The following is a 19,691-nucleotide window of genomic DNA, read 5'->3' as shown; positions in this document are numbered from 1 at the left end:
TTGTGGGTTCGACACTCCATACTTATCACTTCCACCTTTGGAAATTGCTACGATGATTCCTTGCACTTGGGGATTATCAAACAGCTCCGCCGGAGCCCTAGATTGGTTCCGCCAAGGTTCCGCCTTGTGGCGGTGGTGTTTCGTCCCGCAAGGTTGCTTATGATTTTTTCCAGGGTAGAAGACACCATATAGCCAAAGATGGGCACCGGAGGCCTGCCAGGGGGCCCACGAGGCAGGGGCGCGCCCCCAGGGGGGTAGGGCGCTCCCCCCACCCTCGTGGCCAGGGTGTGGGCCCCCTCTGGTATTTTCTTCGCTCAGTATTTTTTTATAAATTCCAAAAATGACTTCCGTGAAGTTTCAGGACTTTTGGAGTTGTGCAGAATAGGTCTCTAATATTTGCTCATTTTCCAGCCCAGAATTCCAGCTGCCGGCAATCTCCCTCTTCGTATAAACCTTGTAAAATAAGAGAGAATAGGCATAAGTATTGTAACATAAAGTGTAATAACAACCCATAATGCAATAAATATCGATATAAAAGCATGATGCAAAATGGACGTATCAATGTGAATCGTAAATATAGCACCGAGACAGGACAAATACATAAAGTTGTGAAAATATCAAATACAAGCGAGTGGTGGCTTATTTTAATTAGCAGCAACTCCACCACCAAGAGAACAACTGATGTCTACTACACAACCTTCTTCTTGTAGACGTTGTTGGGCCTCCAAGTGCAGAGGTTTGTAGGACAGTAGCAAATTTCCCTCAAGTGGATGACTTAAGGTTTATCAATCCGTGGGAGGCGTATGATGAAGATGGTCTCTCTCAAACAACCCTGCAACCAAATAACAAAGAGTTTCTTGTGTCCCCAACACACCTAATATAATGGTAAATTGTATAGGTGCACTAGTTCGGCGAAGAGATGGTGATACAAGTGCAATGTGGATGGTAGATATAGGTTTTTGTAATATGAAAATATAAAAACAGCAAGGTAACAAGTGATAAAAGTGAGCCCAAACGGTATTGCAATGCTAGGAAACAAGGCCTAAGGTTCATACTTTCACTAGTGCACGTACTCTCAACAATAATAACATAATTGGATCTTATAACTATCCCTCAACATGCAACAAAGAGTCACTCCAAAGTCACTAATAGTGGAGAACAAACGAAGAGATTATTGTAGGGTACGAAACCACCTCAAAGTTATCCTTTCTGATCGATCTATTCAAGAGTTCGTAGTAAAATAACACGAAGCTATTCTTTCCGTTCGATCTATCATAGAGTTCATACTAGAATAACACCTTAAGACACAAATCAACCGAAACCCTAATGTCACCTAGATACTCCAATGTCACCTCAAGTATCCGTGGGTATGATTATACGATATGCATCACACAATCTCAGATTCATCTATTCAAACCAACACAAAGAACTTCAAAGAGTGCCCCAAAGTTTCTACCGGAGAGCCAAGACGAAAACGTGTGCCAACCCCTATGCATAAGTTCACGGAACTCGCAAGTTGATCACCAAAACATACATCAAGTGGATCACGTGATATCCCATTGTCACCACAGATAAGCACATGCAAGACATACATCAAGTGTTCTCAAATCATTAAAGACTCAACCCGATAAGATAACTTCAAAGGGAAAACTCAATCCATTACAAGAGAGGAGAGGGGGAGAAACATCATAAGATCCAACTATAATAGCAAAGCTCGCGATACATCAAGATCGTACCACCTCAAGAACACGAGAGAGAGAGATCAAACACATAGCTACATTCTGGAACCGAGGGATTACTTCTATTAACATTTGTTATCTACAATTTTTGTTTGAAACAATCATTTAAATAGTAATTGATCATTGAGACTTATAACATACAACAATGCATATTTGTTACCATGTGTCAAAAATGTTCTACTCTTTTGAATAAATTCTTTGTCATATAACTTGCATATACGTATGGTTACCAAATATGTTACACTAAAATTGTATTATCCTATTATATATTATAGAACTGGTCGATTCCTATACTCACAATATACATATGTCAATGAAAGGATAAGATAGTACAAAAAATCTGACAATACTCACTAATATCTTCATTTGTGTATTTACTAATTGAGTCTTGCCGAGCCACATCAACCACGTTAAGTTTCTTGTAAAGAAACAAACAAAGCAAAAGATATAGGATGGACAGAGTTACTATCTTTAGGACAATAGCTGTCCAACAGACTGAACTGGTACAGATATGAAACTGGACAGTTTATGGAGGAGGAGCGAGTACCTGCGGTGAGTATTAAATTGTCAACCACATCATTGACATCAAAATACATGCATGATTTCAGCACCGGACAAAACATGGCTGATGTTACTATGTTTCTCCGGCAACAGGGTTTCAATTTTAGCAACTGTCACGTACAAAGTATTGCTTGTCTGTTGCAGTCTTGTTCGTCCTAATAAATTGAACTTCAGCACTGGCCAGTACACGGTGGTGTACACGTTGCAGTGCATCATCATCGTCCGTAACTCCACTATGCAGGGCCAGCACATACAACTCACGTTTCCTACCCAAGCAAGCCACGACAGCCAGCTAGGTTCTCTCACAGTTACCCTATGTTGTTGCACCCCGAGTCTCAAAGGTTGGGATACCCCGGCCGTGACACCACAATGACGCAAGCAGGCTAGATCTCAGAGGACAATAAGGCATAAAAGTAAACAACTGAATTTTACCTCATTGCAAAATAGGTCAAAATATTAAGAAGACAAATTCAACATTCAAATTTGATACTTGAGCCAAATGTGTAGAAAATTTGAACAAATAAGTTGTTAAATGTACCTTTTAGAATATCAGATCGAATGCATGGGAGTCAATGCTATATGAATTAAAAGGCTATTTATGGTACTCCTCGGATCACCCATGATGGACTCTTTTTCGTAGGTATATAATATAACTATCTCCAAACATGGCATGTGTGCATAATCATAAGTAAAAAAACTAAAAATACACTAATAAGAAAAACCTTAAGGGTAGAAGATGTTTTATGTTGGACAGTTGGAGTGTCATGTTTCTCGATGGTGTTCTCCAAATCCAGCCCCACACTGTATGAAGAATACAGACGTTGAGGGCTGTAATGTATCATAGCAAAACAGTGGAAAAAACATAAGTTGATGCTTGAGTAACTACTACTTGCAAATATAAGGACACTGAATCAATACCTATGGTACAGTCGAGTCTATGACCATGATCCCCAACTAACAACAAAGCCTAGAGAAAGCCTAAAAATACTACAACAGGGATACAACCAAGTACAATATAAATCGTAGTATCCTACTATTATAGCAAACCCTGGATAGCATGCCATATTCTAAAGTTCAGACTGCAGCTCAATCTGTGACATATTGCAGCAAAGAGATACCAAGTTAGCTGCATGCAAACATGGGAAGAGGGAAGACCATGAGACGTAAATTCATTTGATAACAAATATATAAAATATGAAAGTTGGCAATACAGAGTTACCGTATCAGTATTAGCAGAGTTACAATTAGACTGGTTTTCAGAAGAAGAAAACACTAACGAACACAGGGCCATAGGTACTTCAAAGCTACAAAAATTTCAACATAAGATAATTGAAACAGAGTCAATATCACTCGTGAGCTTGTTCGACATTGCCCTCCAAACGCTAGGTGATGCTACGATCAAACACGCCAAGAATCCCCAGCCATGATAGGTAGCGACACGACATTGCTAAGTATTACAATTATAAAAGAAGCATTTCAAGCAGTGACACTGCATATAAATAACTAATAGTGCAATAACGGATGGACACTCGGATTCAGAACGCCATATAACAGGTTAGCCATGTTTTACGGCCATGAACCACTCCATATCTAGGTGTGGTTCTGCTGAATCCTGCATCGTAAAACAAAAATATAATTTTGAGGAACGCACCATTCCATTGAAAATTGCACATCATGCAAGGATATTTAATCTGAACCAAAACCGACACAATAGAAAGAAAAGTTAACATCACGTACCTGCTAGTTTCTCTTGCTTTACCTTGCAATTCGATGTGGTAAACTACTTTTGGAGTCAGTTTCTTTGTAGATCATTTTGATATTCGCCTCACATAGTAGGTAGCTCCTAAATCTGATCTGGTAGATCCAGAAAAAAAATCCTAAAAACCATGACATCATAATATATGTGAAATCAAATCAGCACACAGTTGAGTTTATTTGTGAGTAGAATTAGCACTTGCTGCATGGTATAAGGAGGGAGAGAAAGACATGAAGATGACAAAACCCTCTCTAGTTAATTAGGATAATCCATGTAATACAACAGTTTGGTTTACTTGAGAAACGAAGCACCAATCATTGATCATGCCTGTTGGGATAAAAGCAACAGTAACAGTTACCACTTGCTACAAAATACAAAGAGAAACATAAACACATTAAGATGATGAAACTTGGCGTTCTAATTTTCCATGCTTCTGCAATAGAACAGATAGCTTGTCGTGTGGGTATCAATTCTGAAATTTTATCGGAACATACATTTATCATATTAACTATATGAATGCACCAACTGATAAGCAAACCCATAAATTCGATCACCTCTAAATCAAGAGATGATGTTTATTCTATATGCGCAACTATCAAAAGCCTCACATAGAGGGAAACTCCCAGGATTTAGGCCAGAAACCAAACTTCACAATTCCTTGAACACATAGAGCAACTCCCAGGATTTAGGTGAGAAACCAAACTTCACAATTCCTTGACAAATAGAGAGCAACTCCCAGGATTTAGAAGGGGGTGGGAAGAATTGGGAGAAAGCTGCATGGTATTTATGCTGACCCCTTTGCGCTCAGAGGATAGCTGGTGATCAGCACGTCCTAATTGAAGTCGGTGGCAAGTTCTAGGTCATGCCGCTTGGGAGGAACATGTATGGTGGACGTCTAGTCGCGATGAACTTTTTCTTGTGATGATTACCTTTATCCTGGCCGTCCCCTTCCATCTATGATGGCATCAATGATTACTCTCATTCTCAATGCGCTCCTGCAGGAACCTAGCATGTAGCAAATCCAGCGAGATGCGCACACACGCGCGCCTCCGTGAGAACATGGGAGAGAAGATAGGAGGTATGATGCACTTCCTGTGGCGGCAGCAACATGAGCTCAGAGCTTTTTGTACAAATCTGAGAGGATGGCAATGACCTGACATCGAGAGAGAAAGAAGAGAGAGTATGTAGACAATAGGAATTGTGGAGATGGGAGTAGAGATCAGAAGAAAAACACACCTCAAGGATAGCAGCGGAGAGTCCGAACAGAAGCGTCGTGCAGAGGAGACCAGCGGTCGCCTAGCTTGAGAGCGCCATGGAAGGGTCGTGTACGAAAGGGAGGAGAAAAGCACCCGCTAGATCTAGGATGGAGGTCTGTTTTATTGGTTGAAGAAACCATGTTTCTCACGTTAGGGATTGCAACAGCCAAGAAAAAAAAGGAGCGTGCACCATCAAATCTTTTTTTAGCAGCGTGCAATATCTAATCTTTTACGTTGTGTTGGCCAACAATTTTTCTGAGATGGGAGTTTGGATCGTGACTACTTAGGGTTCTGTTTTTAGAACCGGTATACGACTCTTTTTTAAGCGATTGCAATTTTTTTGCCGAATTAAGAAAAAAAAAGTTGAGGATTAGATAGATGGGTTGATCTACACCGTAATAACTCGGTCCCACCAGATTAACGGTCCTAATTACTGATTAACGTGGTAATTTCATGGGAGTCGCTAATTAGTATAGGTATAGATAGATAGATAGATAGATAGATAGATTGGAGACGTATCAAGAACGCATACATCTACGCTTCCGCATATCTGCGTGTACATAGCTTAATGCAAGATCTTCATGGCATAGCTCACACATCATACCAAGTGATCTTGAACACTCCAATCTCCTCCTTGAGCCCCAGCGCCTTCCACACGGCCGGTAACGCGTCTACATCATTGTATGGGCACAATGACTCGAAGTTGTGCTCAGCGTCGCAGCCGTACACTGAGTCGCACTCGTCGACGACCTTGGCCAGCACGGCACGCCCGTTCCCATTGATGCGGATCATCTTGTTGAACCTGCGCTTGCCGTCCAGGCGCAACCACCCTATGGACAGCGCCACCACCAGCTCGATGTCCTTGTGGAAGCGGTTATCGCAGAACGATTTGCCGCCGCCGGCTCCACCTCGTGCGAAGCTGTTCAGATTTAGGATCGCCGGCGTGTCAGCCGACACCAGGGGCGAGCACCTGAATTGCGGGTAGCGGAGACCGTCTTTACAGCAGACCGAGCCGTGATCCCTGTTGCAGTCACCGGATTTTCCATGTAGGAAGCCATTGATGTGGCACCTGCCGCGAAGATGTTTGGTCTCTGTAGTAACGTTCGCGCTGCTGCCCGCGGACACGGAGACACCATGGACGCGAAGCTGTGACAGGAGCATCACGAGAGCAAACATAGCTAATAGCTTCTTCAAGTTAGCCATGTCTGTGAGGTACTCACGTTGCTTGCAAATCTGCAATTTGTGCTTGTGTGTTTGTGAGGATATATTGGTTAATCCATGTTCTTTATATAGGGCCCAAGCCCCAAGGAACAACAACTGGGTTATATAATTCAGTCTCGTTTCTTCGGTTTTGTAACCCAGAGATGGTTGATGTTCTGCAACCTTCAGGCTTGTAACATTTGGGCGTGCAACATATACTTTTAAACAACCCTCTCTTCTTTATTTTATTTAATGAACTTTTGGCATGGAGCTTCCATTAATAGCCGAGGTGGAGGCATGCGTGAACATCCGAGTGAATGACATGGATAGTGAAGTAGTGTAAAGTAACTAGTTGAGACTATCTGTATCAAGAGTGATGTACGTTTCCTACTTGTATTATATCTGGGGGATGGAAGCCGCCAAGATTAAGGTCTAGCTCGGTAGCATCAGATTAACATAAAGATAGATTGAAATGTTACAAATGTAACTCACTTGTGATTAACCTTGTATCTAATTTTTCTTGTAATTTTCTATTTGGTGTTACTCACAGGGCTTTGTAATTCCAGCAGCTACCTTCCACGCCCTTCTCCATACCAGGTGTTTTTTTGGGAGGCACCGGAAGAATCGGTTTTTGGAAAAACTAAGAAATCTCGGTTTTTTACCGCCCATAGAATTCAAATGAATTTTGAATTCTATTTTATTGGGTATAAATATAAGTATGTAACCTGTAAATCATCAAATATGGTAGAGCATGCCCCGGTGGGAAATACCCTTTAGTTCCTGGGTGTATATACACCTCACATAGAAAATAATAATGATAATAACAAACCAGAAAAGTTTCGAACTTTTTTATAATAAATTTGACTTTGTTTTGCACTAATTCAGTCTCTTTCTTTGGTTTTGCAACCAACAGATGGTTGGGTGTTCTGCAACCGTCGGGCTTATAGCAATTGGGCGTGCAACAAATATTTTTAAACAGCCGCCTTCTTTGTTTCAGTGAATGGAATTTTGGCATGGAGCTTCCATTAATAGTCATTTGTGAATAACCGAGTGAATGAAATTCACGGAAAAGTAGTGCAACTAACTAACTAGTTTAGACTATCTGTATGAGTGACATACGTTTCCAAATTTCTTATATTATATATGGGATGGAATCCACCAAGATTAAGGTGTAGCGCGGCAACATCAAAGTAATACACCACCGGATTAAATTATTACAAATGTAACGCACTAGAGTTTCCCTCTGTATATTCACTGACAATTTGTTGTTTCGTGGTACTCAAAGCGCTTTTTAATTTCACCAGCTCCATCCACATCGTTTAGGGTTCTCTTTTTTCTCAATACTGGTGTTTCTTTCCAGGAGGCGCTGAAAGAACCGATTGTAGAAACAATTAAAAAATCATCGAGTTTTACCGCCCAAAGAATTCAATGTTTTTGTGTATAAATAGTGAAATATATGTCTATGACCAGCATAACATCACATGGTAGTGTGTGTGTGTACTCGGTCATATATGCAAGGTCTTGTTGAACTAAAAATTGATGTATTTGCCAATTTCATTTCATACTGTCCCAAACTGGGCTAGGGATGGCACCCGCAGGGTATGGGTACGGATGGAGCTACCCCATACCCTTACCCGTCCGCCGTGAGTTTACCCATCACCCATACCCATACCCGTCAAGGGTACAATTTTTTCCCATACCCGTCACCCGACAGGGTTTATGGGTACCCGCAGGTAAAAGTACCCGCGTTTAGAACACATCAATTGAGTAGAAAATAGTTGTAAAAAGCAACATATAATCATAAATTATTAATAGCAACACATCTTAAACAACAATGTACAACAACATATTGTAACAACAACATATTCTCATAAACAAAAGTATTTGCCTATGAAGTGACATATAAAAATGTTAAACAACAGCACATAATCATAAATAACAACACATATGCATACACTTTAAGTTCACGAAATCATGATAAATTATAGAGATAATTTGAATACATAATAGAGTTTTTACCTAGCATGATTAGGAGGGAAATGAATACATTGGGATATTAACGGAAACCCACCTGTCAACATTTTAGATGGGTACATGGGTACGCGGGCATGGGTTATACGATCCCATACCCGTACCCTCTCTACCCGATGGGTATGATATTTTCCCATTTAAGTACCCATGGGTAATTTTTTGTCCCATACCCTTACCCTAATAGGGTTTTTACCCACAGGGTACGCGGGTAATGGGTACCCATTGCCATCCCTAAACTGGGCAAATACAAAAATCTCAAAAAATATTAAATACACGTAAATAATACATATAGCACCGAAACAAGGTAAATACATAAATCAAAAAAAATATCGTATACATGTGAATCGTAAATATAGTACCGAGACAGGACAAATACATAAAGTTGTGAAAATATCAAATACAAGCGAGTGGTGGCATATATTAATTAGCAGCAACTCCACCACCAAGAGAACAACAAACACATCTACGCTTCCGCATGTCTGCGTGTACATAGCTTAATGCATGGTCTTCATGGCATAGCTCACACATCAAACCAAGTGATCTTGAGCACTCCAATCTCCTCGTTGAGCCCCAGCGCCTTCCACACGGCCGGTGACGCGTCTACGTCATTGTATGGGCACGGTGGCTCGAAGTTGTGCTCGGCGTCGCAGCCATACACCGATTCGCACTCGTCGACGACCTTGGCCAGCACGGCACGCCCGTTCCCATTGATGCAGATCATCTTGTTGCACCTGCGCTTGCCGTCCAGGCGCAACCACCCGGTGGATAGCGCCACCACCAGCTCGGTGTCCTTGTGGAAGCGGTTGTCGCAGAACGATTTGGCGCCGCCGTCTCCACCTTGTGCGAAGCTGTTCAGATTTAGGATCGCCGGCGTGTCGGCCGACACCGGGGGCGAGCACCTGAATTGCGGGTAGCGGTGACCGTCTTTACAGCAGACCGAGCCATGATCCCTGTTGCAGTCGCCGGATTTGCCATGCAGGAAGCCACTGATGTAGCACCTGCCGCGAAGATGTTTGGTCTCTGTAGTAACATTCGCGCTGCTGCCCTAGGACACGGAGACACCATGGACGCGAAGCTGTAATAGGAGCATCACGAGAGAAAACATAGCTAATAGCTTCTTCAAGTTAGCCATGTCTGTAAGGTACTCACGTTGCTTGCAAATCTGCAATTTGTGCTTGTGCGTTTGTGAGGATATATTGGTTGATCCATGTCCTTTATATAGGGCCCAAGCCCCAAGGAACAACAACTGGGTTATATAATTCAGTCTCGTTTCTTCGGCTTTGTAACCCAGAGATGGTTGATGTTCTGCAACCTTCGGGCTTGTAACATTCGGGCGTGCAACATATACTTTTAAACAACAGTCTCTTCTTTATTTTATTGAATGAACTTTTGGCATGGAGCTTCCATTAATAGCCGAGGAGGAGGCATGCGTGAACATACAAGTGAATGACATGCATAGTGAAGTAGTGTAAAGTAACTAGTTGAGACTATCTGTATCAAGAGTGATATACGTTTCCTACTTGTATTATATCTGGGGGATGGAAGCCGCCAAGATTAAGGTCTAGCTCGGTAACATCAGAATAACATAAAGATAGATTGAATTGTTACAAATGTAACTCACTTGTGATTAACCCTGTATCTAATTTATCTTGTAATTTTCTATTTGGTGTTACTCAAAGCGCTTTGTAATTCCAGCAACTACCTTCCACGCCCTTCTCCATACCAGGTGTTTTTTTGGGAGGCACCGGAAGAATCGGTTTTTGGAAAAACTCAGAAATCTCGGTATTTTACCACCCAAAGAATTCAAATGAATTTTGAATTCTATTTTATTGGGTATAAATATAATTATGTAACCTGTAAATCATCAAATATGGTAGAACATGCCCCGGTGGGGAATACCCTTTAGTTCCTGGGTGTATATACACCGCACATAGAAAATTATAATGATAATAATAAGTCACAAAAGTTTGGAACTTTTTTTACAATAAATTTGACTTACTTTTGCACTAATTCAGTCTCTTTCCTTGGTTTTGCAACCAACAAATGGTCGGTGTTCTGCAACCTTCGGGCTTATAACAATTGGTCATGCAACAAATATTTTTAAACAACCGCCTTCTTTGTTTCAGTGAATGGAATTTTGGCATGGAGCTTCCATTAATAGTCATTTGTGAATAACCGAGTGAATGAAATTCACGGGAAAGTAGTGCAACTAACTAACTAGTTTAGACTATCCGTATGAGTGACAAACGTTTCCAAATTTCTTATATTATATATGGGATGGAATCCACCAAGATTAAGGTGTAGCTCGGCAACATCAAAGTAATACACCACCGGAATAAATTTTTACAGATGTAACGCACTAGAGTTTCCCTCTGTATATTCACTGGCAATTTGTTGTTTCGTGGTACTCAAAGCACTTTTTAATTTCACCAGCTCCATCCACATCGTTTAGAGTTCTCTTTTTTTTTTTCTGAATACTGGTGTTTCTTTCCAGGAGGCGCTGAAAGAACCGATTGTAGGAACAACTCAAAAATCATTGAGTTTTACCGCCCGAAGAATTCAATGTTTTTGTGTATAAATAGTGAAATATATGTCTATGACCAGCATAACATCACATATGGTAGTGTGTGTGTGTTTGTGTGTGTGTACTCAGTCATATATCCAAGGTCTTGTTGAACTAAAAATTGATGTATTTGCTAATTTCATTTCATACTGTACCCAAACTGGGCAAATACATAAATCTCAAAAAATATTAAATACACGTAAATAATACATATAGCACCGAAACAAGGTAAATACATAAAAAAAAATATCATATCCATGTGAACCGTAAATATAGCACCGAGACAGGACGAATACATAAAGTTGTGAAAATATCAAATACAAGCGAGTGGTGGCTATTTTAATTAGCAGCAACTCCACCACCAAGAGAACAACGCAAACATCTACGCTTCCGCATGTCTGCGTGTACATAGCTTAATGCAAGGTCTTCATGGCATAGCTCACACATCAAACCAAGTGATCTTGAACACTCCAATCTGCTCCTTGAGCCCCAGCGCCTTCCACACGACCGGTGACGCGTGAACGTCATTGTATGGGCACGGTGGCTCGAAGTTGTGCCCGGTGTCGAAGCCATACACCGAGTCGCACTCGTCAACGACCTTGGCCAGCACAGCACGCCCGTTCCCATTGATGCGGCTCATCTTGTTGCACCTGCACTTGCTGTCCAGGCGCAACCACCCCATGGACAGCGCCACCACCAGCTCGGTGTCCTTGTGGAAGCGGTTGTCGCAGAACGATTTGCCGGCGCCGTCTCCACCTCGTGCGAAGCTGTTCAGAGTTAGGATCGCTGGTGTGTCGGCCGACACCGGGGGCGAGCACCTGAATTGCCGGTAGCGGTGACCGTCTTTACAACAGACCGAGCCGTGATCCCTGTTGCAGTCGCCGGATTTGCAATGCAGGAAGCCACTGATGTGGCACCCGCCGCGAAGATGTTTGGTCTCCGTAGTAACGTTCACGCTGCTGCCCACGGACACGGAGACACCATGGACGCGAAGCTGTGACAGGAGCATCACGCGAGCAAACATAGCTAATAGTTTCTTCAAGTTAGCTATGTCTGTGAGGTACTCACGTTGCTTGCAAATCTGCAATTTGTGCTTGTGCGTTTGTGAGGATATATTGGTTCATCCATGTTCTTTATATAGGGCCCAAGCCCCAAGGAACAGCAACTGGGTTATATAATTCAGTATTGTTTCTTCGGTTTTGTAACCCAGAGATGGTTGATGTTCTGCAACCTTCAGGCGTTTAACATTTGGGCATGCAACATATACATTTAAACAAACGTCTCTTCTTTATTTTATTGAATGAACTTTTGGCATGGAGCTTCCATTAATAGCTGAGGTGGAGGCATGCGTGAATATCCGAGTGAATGACATGCATAATGAAGTAGTGTAAAGTAACTAGTTGAGACTATCCGTATCAAGAGTGATGTACGTTTCCTACTTGTATTATATCTTGGGGATGGAAGCCGCCAAGATTAAGGTCTAGCTCGGTAACATCAGAATAACATAAAGATAGATTGAATTGTTACAAATGTAACTCACATGGGATTAACCTTGTATCTATTTTTTCTTGTAATTTTCTATTTGGTGTTACTCAAAGCGCTTTGTAGTTCCAGCATCTACCTTCCACGCCCTTCTCCATACCAGGTGTTTTTTTGGAGGCACCGGAAGAATCGGTTTTTTGGAAAAACTCAGAAATCTCGGTATTTTACCGCCCATAGAATTCAAATGAATTTTGAATTCTATTTTATAGGGTATAAACATAAGTATGTAACCTGTAAATCATCAAATATTGTAGAGCATGCCCCAGTGGGAAATACCCTTTAGTTCCTGGTTGTATATACACCTCACATAGAAAATAATAATGATAATAATAAGCCACTAAAGTTTGGAACTTTTTTTACAATAAATTTGACTTTCTTTTGCACTAATTCAGTCTCTTTCTTTGGTTTTGCACCCAACAGATGGTTGGTGTTCTGCAACCTTCGGGCTTATAACAATAGGGAATGCAACAAATATTTTTAAACAGCCACCTTCTTTGTTTCAATGAATGGAGTTTTGGCATGGAGCTTCCATTAATAGTCGTTTGTGAATAAGTGAATGAAATTCACGTGAAAGTAGTGCAACTAACTAACTAGTTTAGACTATTTGTATGAGTGACATACGTTTCCAAATTTCTTATATTATATATGGGATGGAATCCACCAAGATTAAGGTGTAGCTCGGCAACATCAAAGTAATACACCACCGGATTAAATTATTACAAATGTAACGCACTGGAGTTTCCCTCTGTATATTCACTGGCAATTTGTTGTTTCGTGGTACTCAAAGCGCTTTTTAATCTCACCAGCTCCATCCACATCGTTTAGGGTTCTCTTTTTTCTCAATACTGGTGTTTCTTTCCAGGAGGCGCTAAAAGAGCCGATTCTAGGAACAACTCAAACATCATCGACTTTTACCGCCCGAAAAATTCAATGTTTTTGTGTATAAATAGTGAAATATATGTCTATGACCAGCATAACATCACATATGGTAGTGTGTGTGTGTGTGTGTGTGTGTGTGTGTGTGTGTGTGTGTTTGTGTGTGTGTACTCAGTCATATATGCAAGGTCCTGTTGAACTAAAAATTGATGTATTTGCCAATTTCATTTCATATTGTACCCAAACTCAGCAAATACATAAATCACAAAAAATATTAAATACATGTAATTAATACATATAGCACGGAAACAAGGGAAATACATAAATCAAGAAAAATATCATATACATGCGAATCGTAAATATAGCACCGAGATAGGACAAATACATAAAGTTGTGAAATTATCAAATACAAGCTAGTGGTGGCTTATTTTAATTAGCAGCAACTCCACCACCAAGAGAACAACGCCCACATCTACACTTCCGCATGTCTGCGTGTACATAGCTTAATGCATGGTCTTCATGGCATAGCTCACACATCAGACCAAGTGATCTTGAACACTCCAATCTGCTCCTTGAGCCCCAGCGCCTTCCACACGGCCGGTGACGCGTCTACGTCGTTGTATGGGCACGGTGGCTCGAAGTTGTGCTCAGCGTCGCAGCCATACACCGAGTCGCACTCGTCGACGACCTTGGCCAGCACGGCATGCCCGTTCCCGTTGATGCGGATCATCTTGTTGCACCTGCGCTTGCCGTCCAGGCGCAGCCACCCCGTGGACAGCGCCACCACCAGCTCGGTGTCCTTGTGGAAGCGGTTGTCGCAGAATGATTTGCCGCCGCCGTCTCCACCTCATGCGAAGCTGTTCAAAGTTAGGATCGCCGGCGTGTCGGCCGACACCGGGGGCGAGCACCTGAATTGCGGGTAGCGGTGACCGTCTTTACAGCAGACCGAGCCGTGATCCCTGTTGCAGTCGCCGGATTTGCCATGCAGGAAGCCACTGATGTGGCACCTGCCGCGAAGATGTTTGGTCTCTGTAGTAACGTTCGCGCTGCTGCCCACGGACACGGAGACACCATGGACGCGAAGCTGTGACAGGAGCATCACGAGAGCAAACATAGCTAATAGCTTGTTCAAGTTAGCCATGTCTGTGAGGTACTCACGTTGCTTGGAAATCTGCAATTTGTGCTTGTGCATTTGTGAGGATATATTGGTTGATCCATGTTCTTTATATAGGGCCCAAGCCCCAAGGAACAACAACTGGGTTATCTAATTCAGTCTCGTTTCTTCGGTTTTGTAACCCAGAGATGGTAGATGTTCTGCATCCTTCGGGCTTGTTACATTTGGGCGTGCAACATATACTTTTAAACAACCGTCTCTTCTTTATTTTAGTGAATAAACTTTTGGCATGGAGCTTCCAATAATAGTCGAGGTGGAGACATGCCTGAACATCCGAGTGAATGACATGCACAGGAAAGTAGTGCAACTAACAATTGGGTGCGCAAGAATTATTTTTAAACAGACGCCTTCTTTGTTTCAATGAATGGAATTTTGGCATGGAGCTTCCATTAATAGTCATTTGTGAATGACCGAGTGAATGAAATTCACAGGAAAGTAGTGCAACTAACTAACTAGTTTAAACTATCCGTATGAGTGACATACGTTTCCAAAATTTTTATATTATATATGGGATGGAATCCACCAAGATTAAGGTGTAGCTCGGCAACATCAAAGTAATACACCACCGGATTAAATTATTACAAATGTAACGCACTAGACTTTCCCTCTATATATTACTGGCAATTTGTTGTTTCGTGGTACTCAAAGCGCTTTTTAATTTCACCAGCTCCATCCACATCATTTAGGGTTCTCTTTTTTTCTCAATACTGGTGTTTCTTTCCAGGAGGCGCTGAAAGAACCGATTCTAGGAACAACTCAAAAATCATCGAGTTTTACCACCCCGAAGAATTCAATATTTTTGTGTATAAATAGTAAAATATATGTCTAGGACCAGCATAGCATCACATATGGTAGTGTGTGTGTTTGTGTGTGTGTGTGTGTACTCAGTCATATATGCAAGGTCTTGTTGAACTAAAAATTGATGTATTCGCCAATTTCATTTCATATCGTACCCAAACTGGGCAAATACATAAATCTCAACAAATATTAAATACACGTAAATAATACATATAGCACGGAAACTAGGTAAATACATAAATCAAGAAAAATATCATATACATGTGAATCGTAAATATAGCATCGAGACAGGACAAATACATAAAGTTGTGAAAATATCAAATACAAGCGAGCGGTGGCTTATTTTAATTAGCAGCAACTCCACCACCAAGAGAACAACGCACACATCTACGCTTCTGCATGTCTGCGTGTACATAGCTTAATGCAAGGTCTTCATGGCATAGCTCACACATCATACCAAGTGATCTTGAACACTCCAATCTCCTCCTTGAGCCCCATCGCCTTCCACACGGCCGGTGACGCATCTACGTCGTTGTATGGGCACGGTGGCTCGAAGTTGTGCTCGGTGTCGCAGCTGTACACCGAGTCGCACTCGCCGACGACCTTGGCCAGCAAGGCACGCCCGTTCCCGTTGATGCGGATCATCTTGTTGCACCTGCGCTTGCCGTCCAGGCGCAGCCACCCCATGGACAGCGCCACCACCAGCTCGGTGTCCTTGTGGAAGCAGTTGTCGCAGAACGATTTGCCGCCGCCGTCTCCACCTCGTGCGAAGCTGTTTAGAGTTAGGATCGCCGGTGTGTCGGCCGACACCGGGGGCGAGCACCTGAATTACGGGTAGCGGTGACCGTCTTTACAGCAGACCGAGCCGTGATCCTTGTTGCAGTCGCCGGATTTGCCATGCAGGAAGCCACTGATGTGGCACTTGCCGAGAAGATGTTTGGTCTCTGTAGTAACGTTCGCGCTGCTGCCCACGGACACGGAGACACCATGGACGCGGAGCTCTGACAGGAACATCACGAGAGCAAACATAGCTAATAGCTTCTTCACGTTAGCCATGTGTGTGAGGTACTCATGTTGCTTGCAAATCTGCAGTTTGTGCTTGTGCGTTTGTGAGAATATATTGGTTGATCCCTGTTCTTTATATAGGGCCCAAGCCCCAAGGAATAACAACTGGGTTATCTAATTCAGTCTCGTTTCTTCGGTTTTGTAACCCAGAGATGGTTGATTTTCTGCAACCTTCGGGCTTGTAACATTTGGGCGTGCAACATATACATTTCAACAACCATCTCTTCTTTAGTTTAGTGAATGAAATTTTGGCATGGAGCTTTCATAAATAGTCGAGGTGGAGACATGCGTGAACATCCGGGTGAATGACATCCATAGTGAAGTAGTGTAAGTAACTTGTTGAGACTATCTGTATCAAGAGTGATGTACGTTTCCTACTTGTATTATATCTGGGGGATGGAAGCCGCCAAGATTAAGGTCTAGCTCGGTAACATCTGAATAACATAAAGATAGATTGAATTGTTACAAATGTAACTCACTTGTGATTAACCTTGTATCTATTTTTTCTTGTAATTTTCAATTTGGTGTTACTCAAAGCGCTTTGTAGTTCCAGCAGCTACCTTCCACGCCCTTCTCCATACCAGGTGTTTTTTGGGAGGCACCGAAAGAATCCATTTTTGGAAAAACTCAGAAATCTCGGTATTTTACCGCCCATAGAATTCAAATGAATTTTGTATTCTATTTTATTGGGTATAAATATAAGTATGTAACCTGTAAATCATCAAATATGATAGAGCATGCCCTGGTGGGAAATACCCTTTAGTTCGTGGGTGTATATACACCTCACATAGAAAATAATAATGATAATAATAAGTCACAAAAGTTTGGAATTTTTTAAAAATAAATTTGACTTTCTTTTGCACTAATTGAGTCTCTTTCTTTGGTTTTGCAACCAACAGATGGTTGGTGTTCTGCAACCTTCGGGCTTATAACAATTGGGCGTGCAACAAATATTTTTAAACAACCGCTTTCTTTTTTCAGTGAATGGAATTTTGGGATGGAGCTTCCATTAATAGTCATTTGTGAATAACTGAGTGAATGAAATTCACGGGAAAGTAGTGCAACTAACTAACTAGTTTATACTATCCGTATGAGTGACATACATTTCCATATTTCTTATATTATATATGGGATGGAATCCACCAAGATTAAGGTGTAGGTCGGCAACATCAAAGTAATACACCACCGGATTAAAATATTACAGATGTAACGCACTAGAGTTTCCCTTTGTATATTCATTGGCAATTTGTTGTTTCGTGGTACTCAAAGCGCTTTTTAATTTCACCATCTCCATCCACATCGTTTAGGGTTCTTTTTTTCTTAATACTGGTGTTTCTTTCCAGGAGGCACTGAAAGAACCGATTCTAGGAACAACTCAAAAATCATCGAGTTTTACCGCCCGAAGAATTCCATGTTTTTGTTATAAATAGTGAAATATATGTCTATGACGAGCATAACATCACATATGGTAGTGTGTGTGTGTGTTTGTGTGTGTGTGTACTCAGTCATATATGCAAGGTCTTGTTGAACTAAAAATTGATGTATTTGCTGATTTCATTTCATATTGTACCCAAATTGGGCAAATCCATAAATCTCAAAAAATATTAAATACACGTAAATAATACATATAGCACGGAAACAAGGTAAATACATAAATCATGAAAAATATCATATACATGTGAATCGTAAATATAGCACCGAGATAGGACAAATACATAAAGTTGTGAAAATATAAAATACAAGCGAGTGGTGGCTTATTTTAATTAGCAGTAACTCCGCCACCAAGAGAACAACACACACATCTACGCTTCCGCATGTCTGCGTGTACATAGCTTAATGCAAGGTCTTCATGGCATAGCTCACCACTACTAGGAAAAGGGCTATAGATGAAATGGCCACTAATGGCGCACCAGACATGTGGTGCGCCACTACTATATTGCAGTGGCGCACCATGTGCTGGTGCGCCACTAGTAACAATTTTTTTATATTATTTTTCCAAACATACTAATGGCGCACCAGGGAACTATGAGGCTGGTGCGCCATTAGTGTATTTTTTTTGCGAAACTACTAATGGCGCACCACCAGCAGGTGCGCCATTAGTAACCAAGGTTACTAATGGCGCATTTGTAGGTGGTGCGCCATTAGTAACCTGGGACCAACTAGATATTTTGGACAGCCACACCTATCCACTCACTTTCCCCACTTCATTCTCTCCACCTCCTCCTCCAAGCTTGTCTCGGCTGCCTCCTCCTCCTCACCTCATTTGCACCATAAATTCATCCAAATTAAGTGGTTAAATTACCTTTTTTTGATAGGTAAGTAAGGGGAAAGCTATCTTTATGTTGTTCTCCCTCCAACAATGTGCACATGCACTTTTTATGGCCTAGCTAGATCTATGTATGTTTGTGGTGTTGCATATATGTTTGTGTTTGCAGGTACCGGTATTTGAAATGCGATAGTTGCCAATATTTTGCCGGAATGTTGATTCATTTCCGTTTCGGCGAGAATTTTGGCACTATGCATTCTTTTTGGTCCTATTTTTAGGGAAAGTCATGCCAAATTTTTTCTTGGTTCTAAAATATCATTTTGCCCTACCCCGCAGGCGACCATGGTCCGCACGATGACCGAAGGCATCATGAATAGGTTTTTGAGCTCCGCGAAGGCCGAGATGCTTCAAAAGAATGAGACGGAGATAAGATGTCCGTGTCGAAGATGCAAGCTGAACAGCCTTATTGCGGACCCGGATTCCGGGCAGGTGCGGGACCACCTGCTCTTGCGTGGTTTCATGGATGGCTATCGGTGGCAAGGTGATGAAGATGACTATGAAGTCGTCCATGGGGGCCAGGCAAGAAATGAGGAAGGGCAGCAAGACAACCACCGCGGCTCGGGCGGGCGAGAAGACGAAGAATCTCCAGGACATGATCACGACGGTGATGCTGTACACAGTAATCATGTAGAAGATGCCGGACATGATGATGAGGAAGATGCCGGAGCAGACGAAGGGCATGATCATGAAGATGAAGATGGCGGCGGAGCAGACGACGATGGACCATCGATGGGCTGGGTGCAGGACCCTCATATTCAAGAGCTGCTTCTCAAGCAGACGGATAACGCAAGAGCTGCCGCCCGA

General features: G+C 42.0%; 1 pseudogene; it reads right to left on the bottom strand.

The window, feature by feature from the left end:
- Positions 1–14,053: 14,053 nt before the first annotated feature.
- LOC123121002 (putative ripening-related protein 4) lies at positions 14,054–16,552 on the bottom strand (annotated as a pseudogene).
- Positions 16,553–19,691: the final 3,139 nt, after the last annotated feature.

The sequence above is a fragment of the Triticum aestivum genome, chromosome 5D (assembly GCF_018294505.1).
Source record: "Triticum aestivum cultivar Chinese Spring chromosome 5D, IWGSC CS RefSeq v2.1, whole genome shotgun sequence".
Taxonomy (NCBI): domain Eukaryota; kingdom Viridiplantae; phylum Streptophyta; class Magnoliopsida; order Poales; family Poaceae; genus Triticum; species Triticum aestivum.
Note: the sequence above shows the minus strand (reverse complement) of the source record. Positions and strands in the feature narration are given on the sequence as shown.